This window comes from Hoplias malabaricus, chromosome 2, assembly GCF_029633855.1.
Source record: "Hoplias malabaricus isolate fHopMal1 chromosome 2, fHopMal1.hap1, whole genome shotgun sequence".
NCBI lineage: Eukaryota > Metazoa > Chordata > Actinopteri > Characiformes > Erythrinidae > Hoplias > Hoplias malabaricus.
In genome coordinates, this window is record NC_089801.1 from 47,672,115 (window position 1) to 47,691,924 (window position 19,810).

The window sequence follows — 19,810 nt, forward strand, 5'->3', positions numbered from 1 at the left end:
GTGACCAAGTCCCAACGTCTGATAAATGTCTGAATTTTAATGTCAGTTCAACCTGCCATTCTAACATCAATAGACGTTGATAATTTGTTGGTTTTAAGTAGTGATGTTATGTAACCAAAATCCAACATCTTCCAAACGTCACATCCTGATGTCAAATTGACGTAAATTACCAACATTAAGCTGTAAGGTATGGTGACCAAATCCCAACGTCTGATAAATGTCTGAATTTTAACGTCAGTTCAACCTGCCATTCTAACATCAATAGAGATTGATAATTTGTTGGTTTTAAGTAGTGATGTTATGTAAACAAAATCTAACATCTTCCAAACGTCACATCCTGATGTCAAATTGACATAAATTACCAACATTAAGCTGTAAGGTATGGTGACCAAATCCCAACGTCTGATAAACCTCTGAATTTTAACGTCAGTTCAACCTGCCATTCTAACATCAGTAGACGTTGAAAATGTGTTGGTTTTATTTTGTGATGTTATGTAACCAAAATCCAACATCTTCCAAACATCTCATCCTGATGTCAAATTGACGTAACTTACCAACATTTAGTTGTAAGGTATGGTGACTAAGACCCAACATCTTGTAAACGTCAAACTTCTAATGTCAGATCAACCTGCCATTCTAACATCAATAGACATTGAAAATGTGTTGGTTTTAATTTGTGCTGTTATGTAACCAGAATCCAACATCTTCCAAACGTCACATCCTGATGTCAAATTGACATAAATTACCAACATTAAGCTGTAAGGTATGGTGACCAAGTCCCAACGTCTGATAAATGTCTGAATTTTAACGTCAGTTCAACCTGCCATTCTAACATCAATAGACGTTGATAATTTGTTGGTTTTAAGTAGTGATGTTATGTAACCAAAATCCAACATCTTCCAAACGTCACATCCTGATGTCAAATTGACGTAAATTACCAACATTAAGCTGTAAGGTATGGTGACCAAGTCCCAACGTCTGATAAATGTCTGAATTTTAACGTCAGTTCAACCTGCCATTCTAACATCAATAGACATTTATAATTTGTTGGTTTTAAGTAGTGATGTTATGTAAACAAAATCTAACATCTTCCAAACGTCACATCCTGATGTCAAATTGACATAAATTACCAACATTAAGCTGTAAGGTATGGTGACCAAATCCCAACGTCTGATAAACCTCTGAATTTTAACGTCAGTTCAACTTGCCATTCTAACATCAATAGACGTTGATGATTTGTTGGTTTTAAGTAGTGATGTTATGTAACCAAAATCCAACATCTTCCAAACGTCACATCCTGATGTCAAATTGACGTAAATTACCAACATTAAGCTGTAAGGTATGGTGACCAAATCCAAACGTCTGATAAATGTCTGAATTTTAACGTCAGTTCAACCTGCCATTCTAACATCAATAGACATTGATAATTTGTTGGTTTTAAGTAGTGATGTTATGTAAACAAAATCTAACATCTTCCAAACATCACATCCTGATGTCAAATTGACATAAATTACCAACATTAAGCTGTAAGGTATGGTGACCAAATCCCAACGTCTGATAAACCTCTGAATTTTAACGTCAGTTCAACTTGCCATTCTAACATCAATAGACTTTGATAATTTGTTGGTTTTAAGTAGTGATGTTATGTAACCAAAATCCAACATCTTCCAAACGTCACATCCTGATGTCAAATTCACGTAAATTACCAACATTAAGCTGTAAGGTATGGTGACCAAGTCCCAACGTCTGATAAATGTCTGAATTTTAACGTCAGTTCAACCTGCCATTCTAACATCAATAGACGTTGATAATTTGTTGGTTTTAAGTAGTGATGTTATGTAACCAAAATCCAACATCTTCCAAACGTCACATCCTGATGTCAAATTGACGTAAATTACCAACATTAAGCTGTAAGGTATGGTGACCAAATCCCAACGTCTGATAAATGTCTGAATTTTAACGTCAGTTCAACCTGCCATTCTAACATCAATAGACATTTATAATTTGTTGGTTTTAAGTAGTGATGTTATGTAAACAAAATCTAACATCTTCCAAACGTCACATCCTGATGTCAAATTGACATAAATTACCAACATTAAGCTGTAAGGTATGGTGACCAAATCCCAATGTCTGATAAACCTCTGAATTTTAACGTCAGTTCAACTTGCCATTCTAACATCAATAGACGTTGATAATTTGTTGGTTTTAAGTAGTGATGTTATGTAACCAAAATCCAACATCTTCCAAACGTCACATCCTGATGTCAAATTGACGTAAATTACCAACATTAAGCTGTAAGGTATGGTGACCAAATCCAAACGTCTGATAAATGTCTGAATTTTAACGTCAGTTCAACCTGCCATTCTAACATCATTAGACATTGATAATTCGTTGGTTTTAAGTAGTGATGTTATGTAAACAAAATCTAACATCTTCCAAACGTCACATCCTGATGTCAAATTGACATAAATTACCAACATTAAGCTGTAAGGTATGGTGACCAAATCCCAACGTCTGATAAACCTCTGAATTTTAACGTCAGTTCAACTTGCCATTCTAACATCAATAGACGTTGATAATTTGTTGGTTTTAAGTAGTGATGTTATGTAACCAAAATCCAACATCTTCCAAATGTCACATCCTGATGTCAAATTCACGTAAATTACGAACATTAAGCTGTAAGGTATGGTGACCAAATCCCAACGTCTGAATTTTAACGTCAGTTCAACTTGCCATTCTAACATCAATAGATGTTGATAATTTGTTGGTTTTAATATGTGCTGTTTTGTAACCAAAATACGACATCTTCCAAACGTCACATCCTGATGTCAAATTGATGTAAATTACGAACATTAAGCTGTAAGTTATGGTGACCAAATTCCAACGTCTGAATTTTAACATCAGTTCAACCTGCCATTCTAACATCAATAGACATTGATAATTTGTTGGTTTTAATTTTAATTTGTGATGTTATTTTAACCCAAATCCAACATCTTCCAAACGTCACATCCTGATGTCAAATTGACGTAAATTACCAACATTAAGCTGTAAGGTATGGTGACCAAATCCCAACGTCTGATAAACATCTGAATTTTAACGTCAGTTCAACCTGCCATTCTAACATCAATAGACATTGATAATTTGTTGGTTTTAATTTGTGCTGTTATGTAACCAAGATACAACATCTTCCAAACGTCACATCCTGATGTCAAATTCACGTAAATTACCAACATTAAGCTGTAAGATATGGTGACCAAATCCCTAAGTCTGAATTTTAACGTCAGTTCAACTTGCCATTCTAACATCAATAGATGTTGATAATTTGTTGGTTTTAATATGTGCTGTTTTGTAACCAAAATACAACATCTTCCAAACATCACATCCTGATGTCAAATTGATGTAAATTACGAACATTAAGCTGTAAGTTATGGTGACCAAATTCCAACGTCTGAATTTTAACATCAGTTCAACCTGCCATTCTAACATCAATAGACATTGATAATTTGTTGGTTTTAATTTTAATTTTAATTTTAATTTGTGATGTTATTTTAACCCAAATCCAACATCTTCCAAACGTCACATCCTGATGTCAAATTGATGTAAATTACCAACAATAAGTTGTTAGGTATGGTGACCAAATCCCAACGTTTGATAAACGTCTGAATTTTAACGTCAGTTCAACCTGCCATTCTAACATCAGTAGACGTTGAAAATGTGTTGGTTTTATTTTGTGATGTTATGTAACCAAAGTCCAACATCTTCCAAACATCTCATCCTGATGTCAAATTGACGTAACTTACCAACATTTAGTTGTAAGTTATGGTGACTAAGACCCAACATCTTGTAAACGTCAAACTTCAAATGTCAGATCAACCTGCCATTCTAACATCAATAGACATTGAAAATGTGTTGGTTTTAATTTGTGCTGTTATGTAACCAGAATCCAACATCTTCCAAACGTCACATCCTGATGTCAAATTGACATAAATTACCAACATTAAGCTGTAAGGTATGGTGACCAAGTCCCAACGTCTGATAAATGTCTGAATTTTAACGTCAGTTCAACCTGCCATTCTAACATCAATAGACGTTGATAATTTGTTGGTTTTAAGTAGTGATGTTATGTAACCAAAATCCAACATCTTCCAAACGTCACATCAATAGACGTTTATAATTTGTTGGTTTTAATTTGTGATGTTATTTTAACCCAAATCCAACATCTTCCAAACGTCACATCCTGATGTCAAATTGATGTAAATTACCAACAATAAGCTGTAAGGTATGGTGACCAAATCTCAACGTTTGATAAACGTCTGAATTTTAACGTCAGTTCAACCTGCCATTCTAACATCAATAGACGTTGAAAATGTGTTGGTTTTATTTTGTGATGTTATGTAACCAAAATCCAACATCTTCCAAACATCTCATCCTGATGTCAAATTGACGTAACTTACCAACATTAAGCTGTAAGGTATGGTGACCAAATCCCTAAGTCTGAATTTTAACGTCAGTTCAACTTGCCATTCTAACATCAATAGATGTTGATAATTTGTTGGTTTTAATATGTGCTGTTTTGTAACCAAAATACAACATCTTCCAAACGTCACATCCTGATGTCAAATTGATGTAAATTACGAACATTAAGCTGTAAGTTATGGTGACCAAATTCCAACGTCTGAATTTTAACATCAGTTCAACCTGCCATTCTAACATCAATAGACATTGATAATTTGTTGGTTTTAATTTTAATTTTAATTTTAATTTGTGATGTTATTTTAACCCAAATCCAACATCTTCCAAACGTCACATCCTGATGTCAAATTGATGTAAATTACCAACAATAAGTTGTTAGGTATGGTGACCAAATCCCAACGTTTGATAAACGTCTGAATTTTAACGTCAGTTCAACCTGCCATTCTAACATCAGTAGACGTTGAAAATGTGTTGGTTTTATTTTGTGATGTTATGTAACCAAAATCCAACATCTTCCAAACATCTCATCTTGTAAAGACCCAACATCTTGTAAACGTCAAACTTCTAATGTCAGATCAACCTGCCATTCTAACATCAATAGACATTGAAAATGTGTTGGTTTTAATTTGTGCTGTTATGTAACCAGAATCCAACATCTTCCAAACGTCACATCCTGATGTCAAATTGACATAAATTACCAACATTAAGCTGTAAAGTATGGTGACCAAGTCCCAACGTCTGATAAATGTCTGAATTTTAACGTCAGTTCAACCTGCCATTCTAACATCAATAGACGTTGATAATTTGTTGGTTTTAATTTGTGCTGTTATGTAACCAAAATCCAACATCTTCCAAACGTCACATCCTGATGTCAAATTGACGTAAATTACCAACATTAAGCTGTAAGGTATGGTGACCAAATCCCAACGTCTGATAAATGTCTGAATTTTAACGTCAGTTCAACCTGCCATTCTAACATCAATAGACATTGATAATTTGTTGGTTTTAAGTAGTGATGTTATGTAAATAAAATCTAACATCTTCCAAACGTCACATCCTGATGTCAAATTGACATAAATTACCAACATTAAGCTGTAAGGTATGGTGACCAAATCCCAACGTCTGATAAACCTCTGAATTTTAACGTCAGTTCAACTTGCCATTCTAACATCAATAGACGTTGATAATTTGTTGGTTTTAAGTAGTGATGTTATGTAACCAAAATCCAACATCTTCCAAACGTCACATCCTGATGTCAACTACGACACGAAACAACGACTAGGGAAACAAACACGGAGAAACTGTGGAGACAGACGGACAGACTCGAAAACACGACCGACTAGACATGAGAGATGTGAAAGGAGAAATGAGAAATGTACGACAAACAGGAAGTGACACAATAGGGCTTAAATACTCACACAAACGAGACACACCTGGACAGATAACGAGGACGGGTAACACATGACATGGACGAGGAGGCGGAACAAAGGCGGAGACTCGAACATAAACAAAACAGAGCCATGTGCAAATAAAGCACATGGCGGGGACAACAGACTGACAGGACGAAGGCGTGACAGATGCCCCCCCCAAGAACGCGCAACTCCCGGGCGCGTACTCCTAAACCCCCCAGGAGCTGGCGCAGGAGAGGGCACGAAAAACATGACAGGACAACAAACCAACAGGTGACAGGACTCAGGACAGGACGGGAACCGACACAGGAGCTGGGGACACGACAGGACCGACTATACGAGACGGGACATGGGACATGACAGGAGACTGACAAAGGGGGGCAACAAGAGACGAGAACGGACTGGACAGGACAGGAGTGGACACATGGGAATTGACGAGAGACTGGACTGGAGACAAGACAGGGGACTGAACGTGGGACGGATACGGAGACTGGACACGTTTGGGGACAGAAGACTGGACATGGACAGGTGACAGGACAGGGGACTGGAATGGAGACGGGACTGATGACAGGACTGAGTGCTGAGACTGAACGGGAGCAGAGACTGGTGACAAGACACTGGACAGGATAGGAACATTAGACTGGACAGAAGACAGGACAGGTGACATGACACTAGACTGATACGGAGACTGGACATGACCAACTGGGGACTGGACATGAGACAGGACAGAGGGTTGAAACGGGGACTGGACAGGACTAACAGGGGACTGGACAGGAGACAAGACAGAGGGTTGAAACGGGGACTGGACAGGACTAACAGGGGACTGGACAGGAGACAAGACAGAGGGTTGAAACAGAGACTGGACCGGGCTGACAGGGGACTGGACATGAGGCAGGACAGGAGACTGGACTGGACTTGGTAGGGGAACAGGGACCAAGACGTTTACGGGGACAGACATGAATACAGTAACAGGTACAGGGACAGAGACAAAGGCTGACACGGGTACTGGGACAAGGACAGAAACGGGAACCATGACAGGGACAGACAAGGGAACCAAAATAACAGGGCGGTGCCCAGGACTGGCTAATGTCTGTGTGGCAGTCTGAGGAACCAGCCTGGGCACAGTTCTGGGGATCGGCCCTGAAGTCCTTCGGGCCGACCTACGGACATGGACAGGAGAGGCCGTAGCCACAGTCACGGGGACAGGAGAGGCCGTAGCCACAGTCACGGGGACAGGAGAGGCGGGCGCCGCTGTAGTCACGGACACAGGAGCGGCGGGCGCCACCGCCGTCACGGACACAGGAGCGGCGGGCGCCGCCGCCGTCACGGAGACAGGAACGGCGGGCGCCGCCGCCATCACGGAGACAGGAACGGCGGGCGCCGCCGCCGTCACGGGCACAGGAGCGGCGGGCGCCGCCGCCGTCACGGACACAGGAGCGGCGGGCGCCGCCACCGTCACGGGCACTGGAGCGGCGGGCGCCGCCATCACGGGGACTGGAGCGGCGGGTGCCGCCATCACGGACACTGGAGCGGCGGGTGCCGCCATCACGGACACTGGAGCGACGGGTGCCGCCATCACGGACACTGGAGCGGCGGGTGCCGCCATCACGGACACTGGAGCGGCGGGTGCCGCCATCACGGACACTGGAGCGGCGGGTGCCGCCATCACGGACACTGGAGCGGCGGGTGCCGCCATCACGGGGACTGGAGCGGCGGGTGCCGCCATCACGGGGACTGGAGCGGCGGGTGCCGCCATCACGGGGACTGGAGCGGCGGGTGCCGCCATCACCGAGACAGGAGAACCTGCGACGTCGTCCTCGGAGGCAGGGGAACCTGCGACGTCTTCCTCGGAGGCAGGGGAACCAGCGACGTCGTCCTCGGAGGCAGGGGAACCTGCAGCGACGTCGTCCTCGGAGGCAGGGGAACCTGCAGCGACGTCGTCCTCGGAGGCAGGGGAACCTGCAGCGACGTCGTCCTCGGAGGCAGGGGAACCTGCAGCGACGTCGTCCTCGGAGGCAGGAGAGGCGCGCGCCGCGCTCTCGAGGACAGGCGCGGCTGGAGGCGCCGCGTTAATGAAGACAGGCGCGGCCGTTGGCGCCGCTTTTACAAGGACAGGAGTTCGTGCTGCTCGCCGGGCTCGCGCTGGAGCTGTAAAGGGTTTAGGGGGTTTCATAGGCGCACCCATTAGATCCCCTCGAGGTGCGCCCCTGTTAGCCTCAGACCTCGGAGCTACGGAGGTGAGGCTAACAGCCCCTACCCTTAACGCCCCCCCAAAAATTTCCCCGGACCTGAGGGGGTAATCCTCCAGCGAGGGGGGAACTCCAGCACGGCTCTTTCGCTGACTCCTACGACTCGCGCTGGAGCAATCACTCGACTCATGAATCGACTCCTCCCGAAGGCGCTGAGCCACTGTGGCTTGTATCTGTCGGAGCCGGCTACTCCATTCCACAGCCCTATTAAACGTATTTTCTGTGCTAGCTGCGTCCTGTGGGTCGTACATTCTGTCAGGAGCGAGGGGCGGATTGAAGGAGGCGGACGCACTCGCTAAAACACAGTATATTTAATAAAGGATGTAACAACACAACGAGACTAAAACAGAACGAAAACAAACGGAGCAAAGCAAGCTAAATAAAACACGGTGAACTAGACAGGGTAAGCGTGACAGACGGACAAACAGCGAAAACAACGATAAAGGAAAAGAGACGGGGAAAAGCTGAGGAGACAGACGGAAAACACGACCGACATGAGAAAGGTGAACCAACGCGACTGAACAAAGGTGAAATGAGAAATGTACGACAAACAGGACGTGACACAAGAGGGCTTAAATACAGACACAAACGAGACACACCTGGACAGATAACGAGGACGGCTTAACACATGACAGACGAGGAGGCGGGACAAAGGCGGAGACTAGAATATAAACAAAACATAGCCATGTGCGAATAAAGCACATGGCGGGGACAACAGACTGACGGGACGAAGGCGTGACAATATCCTGATGTAATATTGACGTAAATTACCAACATTAAGCTGTAAGTTATGGTGACCAAATTCCAACGTCTGATAAACGTCTGAATTTTAATGTCAGTTCAACCTGCCATTCTAACATCAATAGACATTGATAATTTGTTGGTTTTAAGCAGTGATGTTATGTAACCAAAATAAAACATCTTCCAAACGTCACATCCTGATGTCAAATTGACGTAAATTACCAACATTAAGCTGTAAGGTATGGTGACCAAATCCCAACGTCTGATAAACATCTGAATTTTAACGTCAGTTCAACCTGCCATTCTAACATCAATAGACATTGATAATTTGTTGGTTTTAATTTGTGCTGTTATGTAACCAAAATACAACATCTTCCAAACGTCACATCCTGATGTCAAATTCACGTAAATTACCAACATTAAGCTGTAAGGTATGGCGACCAAGTCCCTAAGTCTGAATTTTAACGTCAGTTCAACTTGCCATTCTAACATCAATAGATGTTGATAATTTGTTGGTTTTAATATGTGCTGTTTTGTAACCAAAATACAACATCTTCCAAACGTCACATCCTGATGTCAAATTGATGTAAATTACGAACATTAAGCTGTAAGTTATGGTGACCAAATTCCAACGTCTGAATTTTAACATCAGTTCAACCTGCCATTCTAACATCAATAGACATTGATAATTTGTTGGTTTTAATTTTAATTTTAATTTTAATTTGTGATGTTATTTTAACCCAAATCCAACATCTTCCAAACGTCACATCCTGATGTCAAATTGATGTAAATTACCAACAATAAGTTGTTAGGTATGGTGACCAAATCCCAACGTTTGATAAACGTCTGAATTTTAACGTCAGTTCAACCTGCCATTCTAATATCAGTAGACGTTGAAAATGTGTTGGTTTTATTTTGTGATGTTATGTAACCAAAATCCAACATCTTCCAAACATCTCATCCTGATGTCAAATTGACGTAACTTACCAACATTTAGTTGTAAGGTATGGTGACTAAGACCCAACATCTTGTAAACGTCAAACTTCTAATGTCAGATCAACCTGCCATTCTAACATCAATAGACATTGAAAATGTGTTGGTTTTAATTTGTGCTGTTATGTAACCAAAATCCAACATCTTCCAAACGTCACATCCTGATGTCAAATTGACATAAATTACCAACATTAAGCTGTAAGGTCTGGTGACCAAGTCCCAACGTCTGATAAACATCTGAATTTTAATGTCAGTTCAACCTGCCATTCTAACATCAATAGACATTGATAATTTGTTGGTTTTAATTTGTGCTGTTTTGTAACCAGAATACAACATCTTCCAAACGTCACATCCTGATGTCAAATTGATGTAAATTACGAACATTAAGCTGTAAGTTATGGTGACCAAATTCCAACGTCTGAATTTTAACATCAGTTCAACCTGCCATTCTAACATCAATAGACATTGATAATTTGTTGGTTTTAATTTGTGCTGTTATTTAATCAAAATAAAACATCTTCCAAACGTCACATCCTGATGTCAAATTCACGTAAATTACCAACATTAAGCTGTAAGGTATGGTGACCAAATCCCAACGTCTGATAAACATCTGAATTTTAACGTCAGTTCAACCTGCCATTCTAACATCAATAGACGTTTATAATTTGTTGGTTTTAATTTGTGATGTTATTTTAACCCAAATCCAACATCTTCCAAACGTCACATCCTGATGTCAAATTGATGTAAATTACCAACAATAAGTTGTTAGGTATGGTGACCAAATCCCAACGTTTGATAAACGTCTGAATTTTAACGTCAGTTCAACCTGCCATTCTAATATCAGTAGACGTTGAAAATGTGTTGGTTTTATTTTGTGATGTTATGTAACCAAAATCCAACATCTTCCAAACATCTCATCCTGATGTCAAATTGACGTAACTTACCAACATTTAGTTGTAAGGTATGGTGACTAAGACCCAACATCTTGTAAACGTCAAACTTCTAATGTCAGATCAACCTGCCATTCTAACATCAATAGACATTGAAAATGTGTTGGTTTTAATTTGTGCTGTTATGTAACCAAAATCCAACATCTTCCAAACGTCACATCCTGATGTCAAATTGACATAAATTACCAACATTAAGCTGTAAGGTCTGGTGACCAAGTCCCAACGTCTGATAAACATCTGAATTTTAATGTCAGTTCAACCTGCCATTCTAAATCAATAGACATTGATAATTTGTTGGTTTTAATTTGTGCTGTTTTGTAACCAGAATACAACATCTTCCAAACGTCACATCCTGATGTCAAATTGATGTAAATTACGAACATTAAGCTGTAAGTTATGGTGACCAAATTCCAACGTCTGAATTTTAACATCAGTTCAACCTGCCATTCTAACATCAATAGACATTGATAATTTGTTGGTTTTAATTTGTGCTGTTATTTAATCAAAATAAAACATCTTCCAAACGTCACATCCTGATGTCAAATTCACGTAAATTACCAACATTAAGCTGTAAGGTATGGTGACCAAATCCCAACGTCTGATAAACATCTGAATTTTAACGTCAGTTCAACCTGCCATTCTAACATCAATAGACATTGATAATTAATTTCTCCACATATCCTGTCATGTCCACTGCTGTTAAAGGGCAATTAAAAAAAATCCACATCAAAATATCTTCATATTCAGGGTATTAATATTCTGTTATATTGTGTCTTCAATGAGATTTTCTAATTATTGAGACACTTTGAAAATAAATTGATAGCATCCAGTGAATTTAGACAAATGCGCAATTTCTCCATATTTTATCATGTCAAAAGCTATATTCACAGGGCCATTATGAAAAAAAATCCTCAGTAAAATTTCTTCATCTTGAGGATGTTTATAGTCTGTAATATTGTGTCGTCAGTTAGCCTTTTACATTTTTGAGACACTTTGAAAATAAAGGGAAAATATCCAGTGAATTTAGCCAAATGCGCAATTCCTCCTCATATTCTATCACCCCTAATGCTGTGTTTTTACGGTCATTATAAAAGAAATTCCACATCTAAATATCTTCATCTTCAGGATATTTATAGTATGTTATATTGTGTCTTCAGTGAGCCTGTTAGATTTTTGAGACTCAATGAAAATAAAGAGAAAATATCCATTGAATTTAGAAAAATGCGCAATTTCTCCATATTCGATCATGTCAAATGCTATATTCACAGGGCCACTACAAAAGAAATTCCACAGTAACATTTCTTAATCTTGAGGATGTTTATAGTCTGTAATATTGTGTCTTCAATGAGCCTTTTAGATTTTTGAGACACTTTGAAAATAAAGAGATAATATCCAGTGACAAATGCGCAATTCCTCCATATATTCTATCACCTCTAATGCTGTGTTTATATGCTTATTATGAAAAAACTTCCACAGCAAAATATCTTCAGCTTCAGGATACTTATAGTATATTATATTGTGTCTTCAGTGAACCTGTTAGATGTTTGAGACTCATTGAAAATAGAGAGAGAATATCCAGTGAATTTAGACAAATGTACAATTTCTCCACATAATTCTATTCTGTCTAATGCTGTTTACAAGGTCATTATGAAAAAAAATCCCACAGCAACATTTCTTCATCTTCAGTACATTAATCGTCTGTTATATTTTGTCTTCAGTGAGCCTTTTAGATTCTTGAGACTCATTGAAAATAAAGAGAAAATATCCAGTGAATTTAGACAAATGTGCAATTTCTCCATATTCTATCATGTCAAATGCTGTATTCACAGGGCCATTATGAAAAACATTCCACAGTAGAATTTCTTCATCTTGAAGACGTTTATTGTCTGTAATATTGTGTCTTCGATGAGCCTTTTACATTTTTGAGACAGTTTGAAAATAAAGAGATAATATCCAGTGAATTTAGACAAATGCGCAATTTCTCCACATAATTCTATTACCTCTAATGCTGTGTTTACAAGGTCATTATAAAAAAATCCACAGCAAAATTTATTCATCTTCAGGATATTAATCATCTGTTATATTGTGTCTTCAGTGAGCCTTTTAGATGTTTGAGACTCTTTGATAAAAAAGAGAAAATGTCCAATTAATTTAGGCACATGCATGATTTCTCCACATATCCTATCATGTCCATTGCTGTTAAAGGGCAATTAAAAAAAATCCACATCAAAAAATCTTCATATTCAGGGTATGGATATTCTGTTATATTGTGTCTTCAGTGAGCTTTTCTAATTATTGAGACACTTTGAAAATAAATTGATAGCATCCAGTGAATTTAGACAAATGCGCAATTTCTCCATATTTTATCATGTCAAATGCTATATTCACAGGGCCATTATGAAAAAAATTCCTCAGTAAAATTTCTTCATCTTGAGGATGTTTATAGTCTGTAATATTGTGTCGTCAGTGAGCCTTTTACATTTTTGAGACACTTTGAAAATAAAGGGAAAATATCCAGTGAATTTAGCCAAATGCGCAATTCCTCCTCATATTCTATCACCTCTAATGCTGTGTTTATACGGTCATTATAAAAGAAATTCCACATCTAAATATCTTCATCTTCAGGATAATTATAGTATGTTATATTGTGTCTTCAGTGAGCCAGTTAGATTTTTGAGACTCATTGAAAATAAAGAGAAAATATCCATTGAATTTAGAAAAATGTGCAATTTCTCCATATTCGATCATGTCAAATGCTATATTCACAGGGCCACTACAAAAGAAATTCCACAGTAACATTTCTTAATCTTGAGGATGTTTATAGTCTGTAATATTGTGTCTTCAATGAGCCTTTTAGATTTTTGAGACACTTTGAAAATAAAGATATAATATCCAGTGAATTTAGACAAATGCGCAATTCCTCCATATATTCTATCACCTCTAATGCTGTGTTTATACGCTCATTATGAAAAAACTTCCACATCAAAATATATTCATCTTCAGGATATTTATAGTATGTTATATTGTGTCTTCAGTGAATCTGTTAGATGTTTGAGACTCATTGAAAATAGAGAGAGAATATCCAGTGAATTTAGACAAATGTGCAATTTCTCCACATAATTCTATTCTGTCTAATGCTGTGTTTACAAGGTCATTATGAAAAAAAATTCCACAGTAACATTTCTTCATCTTCAGTACATTAATCGTCTGTTATATTTTGTCTTCAGTGAGCCTTTTGTATTTTTGAGACTCATTGAAAATAAAGAGAAAATATCCAGTGAATATAGACAAATGTGCAATTTCTCCATATTCTATCATGTCAAATGTTGTATTCACAGGGCCATTATGAAAAACATTCCACAGTAGAATTTCTTCATCTTGAGGACGTTTATAGTCTGTAATATTGTGTCTTCGGTGAGCCTTTTACATTTATGAGACAGTTTGAAAATAAAGAGATAATATCCAGTGAATTTAGACAAATACGCAATTTCTCCACATAATCCTATTACCTCTAATGCTGTGTTTACAAGGTCATTATAAAAAAAATCCACAGTAACATTTCTTCATCTTCAGTACATTAATCGTCTGTTATATTTTGTCTTCAGTGAGCCTTTTAGATTTTTGAGACTCATTGAAAATAAAGAGAAAATATCCAGTGAATTTAGACAAATGTGCAATTTCTCCATATTCTATCATGTCAAATGCTTTATTCACAGGGCCATTATGAAAAAAATTCCTCAGTAAAATTTCTTCATCTTGAGGATGTTTATAGTCTGTAATATTGTGCCGTTAGTGAGCCTTTTACATTTTTGAGACACTTTGAAAATAAAGGGAAAATATCCAGTGAATTTAGCCAAATGCGCAATTCCTCCTCATATTCTGTCACCTCTAATGCTGTGTTTATACGGTCAGTATAAAAGAAATTCCACATCTAAATATCTTCATCTTCAGGATATTTATAGTATGTTATATTGTGTCTTCAGTGAGCCTGTTAGATTTTTGAGACTCAATGAAAATAAAGAGAAAATATCCATTGAATTTAGAAAAATGCGCAATTTCTCCATATTCGATCATGTCAAATGCTATATTCACAGGGCCACTACAAAAGAAATTCCACAGTAACATTTCTTAATCTTGAGGATGTTTATAGTCTGTAATATTGTGTCTTCAATGAGCCTTTTAGATTTTTGAGACACTTTGAAAATAAAGAGATAATATCCAGTGAATTTAGACAAATGCGCAATTCCTCCATATATTCTATCACCTCTAATGCTGTGTTTACAAGGTCATTATAAAAAAAATCCACAGCAAAATTTATTCATCTTCAGGATATTTATAGTATTGTGTCTTCAGTGAACCTGTTAGATGTTTGAGACTCATTGAAAATAGAGAGAGAATATCCAGTGAATTTAGACAAATGTGCAATTTCTCCACATAATTCTATTCTGTCTAATGCTGTGTTTACAAGGTCATTATGAAAAAAATTCCACAGCAACATTTCTCTATCTTCAGTACATTAATCGTCTGTTATATTTTGTCTTCAGTGAGCCTTTTAGATTTTTGAGACTCATTGAAAATAAAGAGAAAATATCCAGTGAATTTAGACAAATGTGCAATTTCTCCATATTCTATCATGTCAAAAGCTGTATTCACAGGGCCATTATGAAAAACATTCCACAGTAGAATTTCTTCATCTTGAGGACATTTATAGTCTGTAATATTGTGTCTTCGATGAGCCTTTTACATTTTTGAGACAGTTTGAAAATAAAGAGATAATATCCAGTGAATTTAACAAATGCGCAATTCCTCCATATATTCTATCACCTCTAATGCTGTGTTTATATGCTCATTATGAAAAACTTCCACAGCAAAATATCTTCATCTTCAGGATACTTATAGTATGTTATATTGTGTCTTCAGTGAACCTGTTAGATGTTTGAGACTCATTGAAAATAGAGAGAGAATATCCAGTGAATTTAGACAAATGTGCAATTTCTCCACATAATTCTATTCTGTCTAATGCTGTGTTTACAAGGTCATTATGAAAAAAAAATCACACAGCAACATTTCTTCATATTCAGTACATTAAGCTAAAAAGCTTACAGCGCCTAGTGTTCCCTGGCAGTCTCCATTCCAAGTACTAACTAAGCCCACAAGATCGGGATTCCTAAGAGTGCTATGGCCATAAGCAATGACTGTTGGCTGTAGAAGACTATTTGTAATGACTGTTCTAAGAGTAACTCTTATTACAGAGCTGCTTGTAAACTAAAAAGCCTCACAACTCAAAATAAATGACTGGCTTTCCAGTGTTTTTTGTTTGTTTGTTTTTTTATTTGTTTGTTTATTTTTTATTCATTTATTGTTTATTTGTTTATTTTTTTTTAAGTTTTGATCTCCTCTTGTGTTTAAATGACTGTAGCCACAATCTTCACAATCGGAGCCTTAAGCTAAAAAGCTTACAGCGCCTAGTGTTCCCTGGCAGTCTCCATTCCAAGTACTAACTAAGCCCACAAGATCGGGATTCCTAAGAGTGCTATGGCCATAAGCAATGACTGTTGGCTGTAGAAGACTATTTGTAATGACTGTTCTAAGAGTAACTCTTGTTACAGAGCTGCTTGTAAACTAAAAAGCCTCACAACCCAAAATAAATGACTGGCTTTCCAGTTTTTTTTTTTGTTTGTTTGTTTTTTTATTTGTTTGTTTATTTTTTATTCATTTATAGTTCATTTGTTTATTTTTTTAAAGTTTTGATCTCCTCTTGTGTTTAAATGACTGTAGCTACAATCTTCACAATCGGAGCCTTAAGCTAAAAAGCTTACAGCGCCTAGTGTTCCCTGGCAGTCTCCATTCCAAGTACTAACTAAGCGCACAAGATCGGGATTCCTAAGAGTGCTATGGCCATAAGCAATGACTGTTGGCTGTAGAAGACTATTTGTAATGACTGTTCTAAGAGTAACTCTTGTTACAGAGCTGCTTGTAAACTAAAAAGCCTCACAACTCAAAATAAATGACTGGCTTTCCAGTATTTTTTGTTTGTTTGTTTTTTTATTTGTTTGTTTATTTTTTTATTCATTTATTGTTTATTTGTTTATTTTTTTAAAGTTTTGATCTCCTCTTGTGTTTAAATGACTGTAGCTACAATCTTCACAATCGGAGCCTTAAGCTAAAAAGCTTACAGCGCCTAGTGTTCCCTGGCAGTCTCCATTCCAAGTACTAACTAAGCGCACAAGATCGGGATTCCTAAGAGTGCTATGGCCATAAGCAATGACTGTTGGCTGTAGAAGACTATTTGTAATGACTGTTCTAAGAGTAACTCTTGTTACAGAGCTGCTTGTAAACTAAAAAGCCTCACAACTCAAAATAAATGACTGGCTTTCCAGTGTTTTTTGTTTGTTTGTTTATTTTTTATTCATTTATTGTTTATTTGTTCATTTTTTTTAAAGTTTTGATCTCCTTTCGTGTTTAAATGACTGTAGCTACAATCTTTACAATCGGAGCCTTAAGCTAAAAAGCTTACAGCGCCTAGTGTTCCCTGGCAGTCTCCATTCCAAGTTCTAACTAAGCGCACAAGATCGGGATTCCTAAGAGTGCTATGGCCATAAGCAATGACTGTTGGCTGTAGAAGACTATTTGTAATGACTGTTCTAAGAGTAACTCTTGTTACAGAGCTGCTTGTAAACTAAAAAGCCTCACAACTCAAAATAAATGACTGGCTTTCCAGTGTTTTTTGTTTGTTTGTTTTTTTATTTGTTTGTTTATTTTTTATTCATTTATTTTTTATTTGTTTATTTTTTTAAAGTTTTGATCTCCTCTTGTGTTTAAATGACTGTAGCTACAATCTTCATAATCGGAGCCTTAAGCTAAAAAGCTTACAGCGCCTAGTGTTCCCTGTCAGTCTCCATTCCAAGTACTAACTAAGCGCACAAGATCGGGATTCCTAAGAGTGCTATGGCCATAAGCAATGACTGTTGGCTGTAGAAGACTATTTGTAATGACTGTTCTAAGAGTAACTCTTGTTACAGAGCTGCTTGTAAACTAAAAAGCCTCACAACTCAAAATAAATGACTGGCTTTCCAGTGTTTTTTGTTTTTTTGTTTTTTTATTTGTTTGTTTATTTTTTATTCATTTATTGTTTATTTGTTTATTTTTTTAAAGTTTTGATCTCCTCTTGTGTTTAAATGAGTGTAGCTACAATCTTCATAATCGGAGCCTTAAGCTAAAAAGCTTACAGCGCCTAGTGTTCCCTGGCAGTCTCCATTCCAAGTACTAACTAAGCCCACAAGATCGGGATTCCTAAGAGTGCTATGGCCATAAGCAATGACTGTTGGCTGTAGAAGACTATTTGTAATGACTGTTCTAAGAGTAACTCTTGTTACAGAGCTGCTTGTAAACTAAAAAGCCTCACAACTCAAAATAAATGACTGGCTTTCCAGTGTTTTTTGTTTGTTTGTTTATTTTTTATTCATTTATTGTTTATTTGTTCATTTTTTTTTAAGTTTTGATCTCCTCTTGTGTTTAAATGACTGTAGCTACAATCTTTATAATCGGAGCCTTAAGCTAAAAAGCTTACAGCGCCTAGTGTTCCCTGGCAGTCTCCATTCCAAGTTCTAACTAAGCGCGCAAGATCGGGATTCCTAAGAGTGCTATGGCCATAAGCAATGACTGTTGGCTGTAGAAGACTATTTGTAATGACTGTTCTAAGAGTAACTCTTGTTACAGAGCTGCTTGTAAACTAAAAAGCCTCACAACTCAAAATAAATGACTGGCTTTCCAGTGTTTTTTGTTTGTTTGTTTTTTTATTTGTTTGTTTATTTTTTATTCATTTATTGTTTATTTGTTTATTTTTTTTAAAGTTTTGATCTCCTCTTGTGTTTAAATGACTGTAGCTACAATCTTCATAATCGGACCCTTAAGCTAAAAAGCTTACAGTGCCTAGTGTTCCCTGGCAGTCTCCATTCCAAGTACTAACTAAGCGCACAAGATCGGGATTCCTAAGAGTGCTATGGCCATAAGCAATGACTGTTGGCTGTAGAAGACTATTTGTAATGACTGTTCTAAGAGTAACTCTTGTTACAGAGCTGCTTGTAAACTAAAAAGCCTCACAACTCAAAATAAATGACTGGCTTTCCAGTGTTTTTTGTTTGTTTGTTTTTTTATTTGTTTGTTTATTTTTTATTCATTTATTGTTTATTTGTTTATTTTTTTAAAGTTTTGATCTCCTCTTGTGTTTAAATGAGTGTAGCTACAATCTTCATAATCGGAGCCTTAAGCTAAAAAGCTTACAGCGCCTAGTGTTCCCTGGCAGTCTCCATTCCAAGTACTAACTAAGCGCACAAGATCGGGATTCCTAAGAGTGCTATGGCCATAAGCAATGACTGTTGGCTGTAGAAGACTATTTGTAATGACTGTTCTAAGAGTAACTCTTGTTACAGAGCTGCTTGTAAACTAAAAAGCCTCACAACTCAAAATAAATGACTGGCTTTCCAGTGTTTTTTGTTTGTTTGTTTATTTTTTATTCATTTATTGTTTATTTGTTTATTTTTTTTAAAGTTTTGATCTCCTCTTGTGTTTAAATGACTGTAGCTACAATCTTCACAATCGGAGCCTTAAGCTAAAAAGCTTACAGCGCCTAGTGTTCCCTGGCAGTCTCCATTCCAAGTACTAACTAAGCGCACAAGATCGGGATTCCTAAGAGTGCTATGGCCATAAGCAATGACTGTTGGCTGTAGAAGACTATTTGTAATGACTGTTCTAAGAGTAACTCTTGTTACAGAGCTGCTTGTAAACTAAAAAGCCTCACAACTCAAAATAAATGACTGGCTTTCCAGTGTTTTTTGTTTGTTTGTTTTTTTATTTGTTTGTTTATTTTTATTCATTTATTGTTTATTTGTTTATTTTTTTTAAAGTTTTGATCTCCTCTTGTGTTTAAATGACTGTAGCTACAATCTTCATAATCGGAGCCTTAAGCAAAAAAGCTTACAGCGCCTAGTGTTCC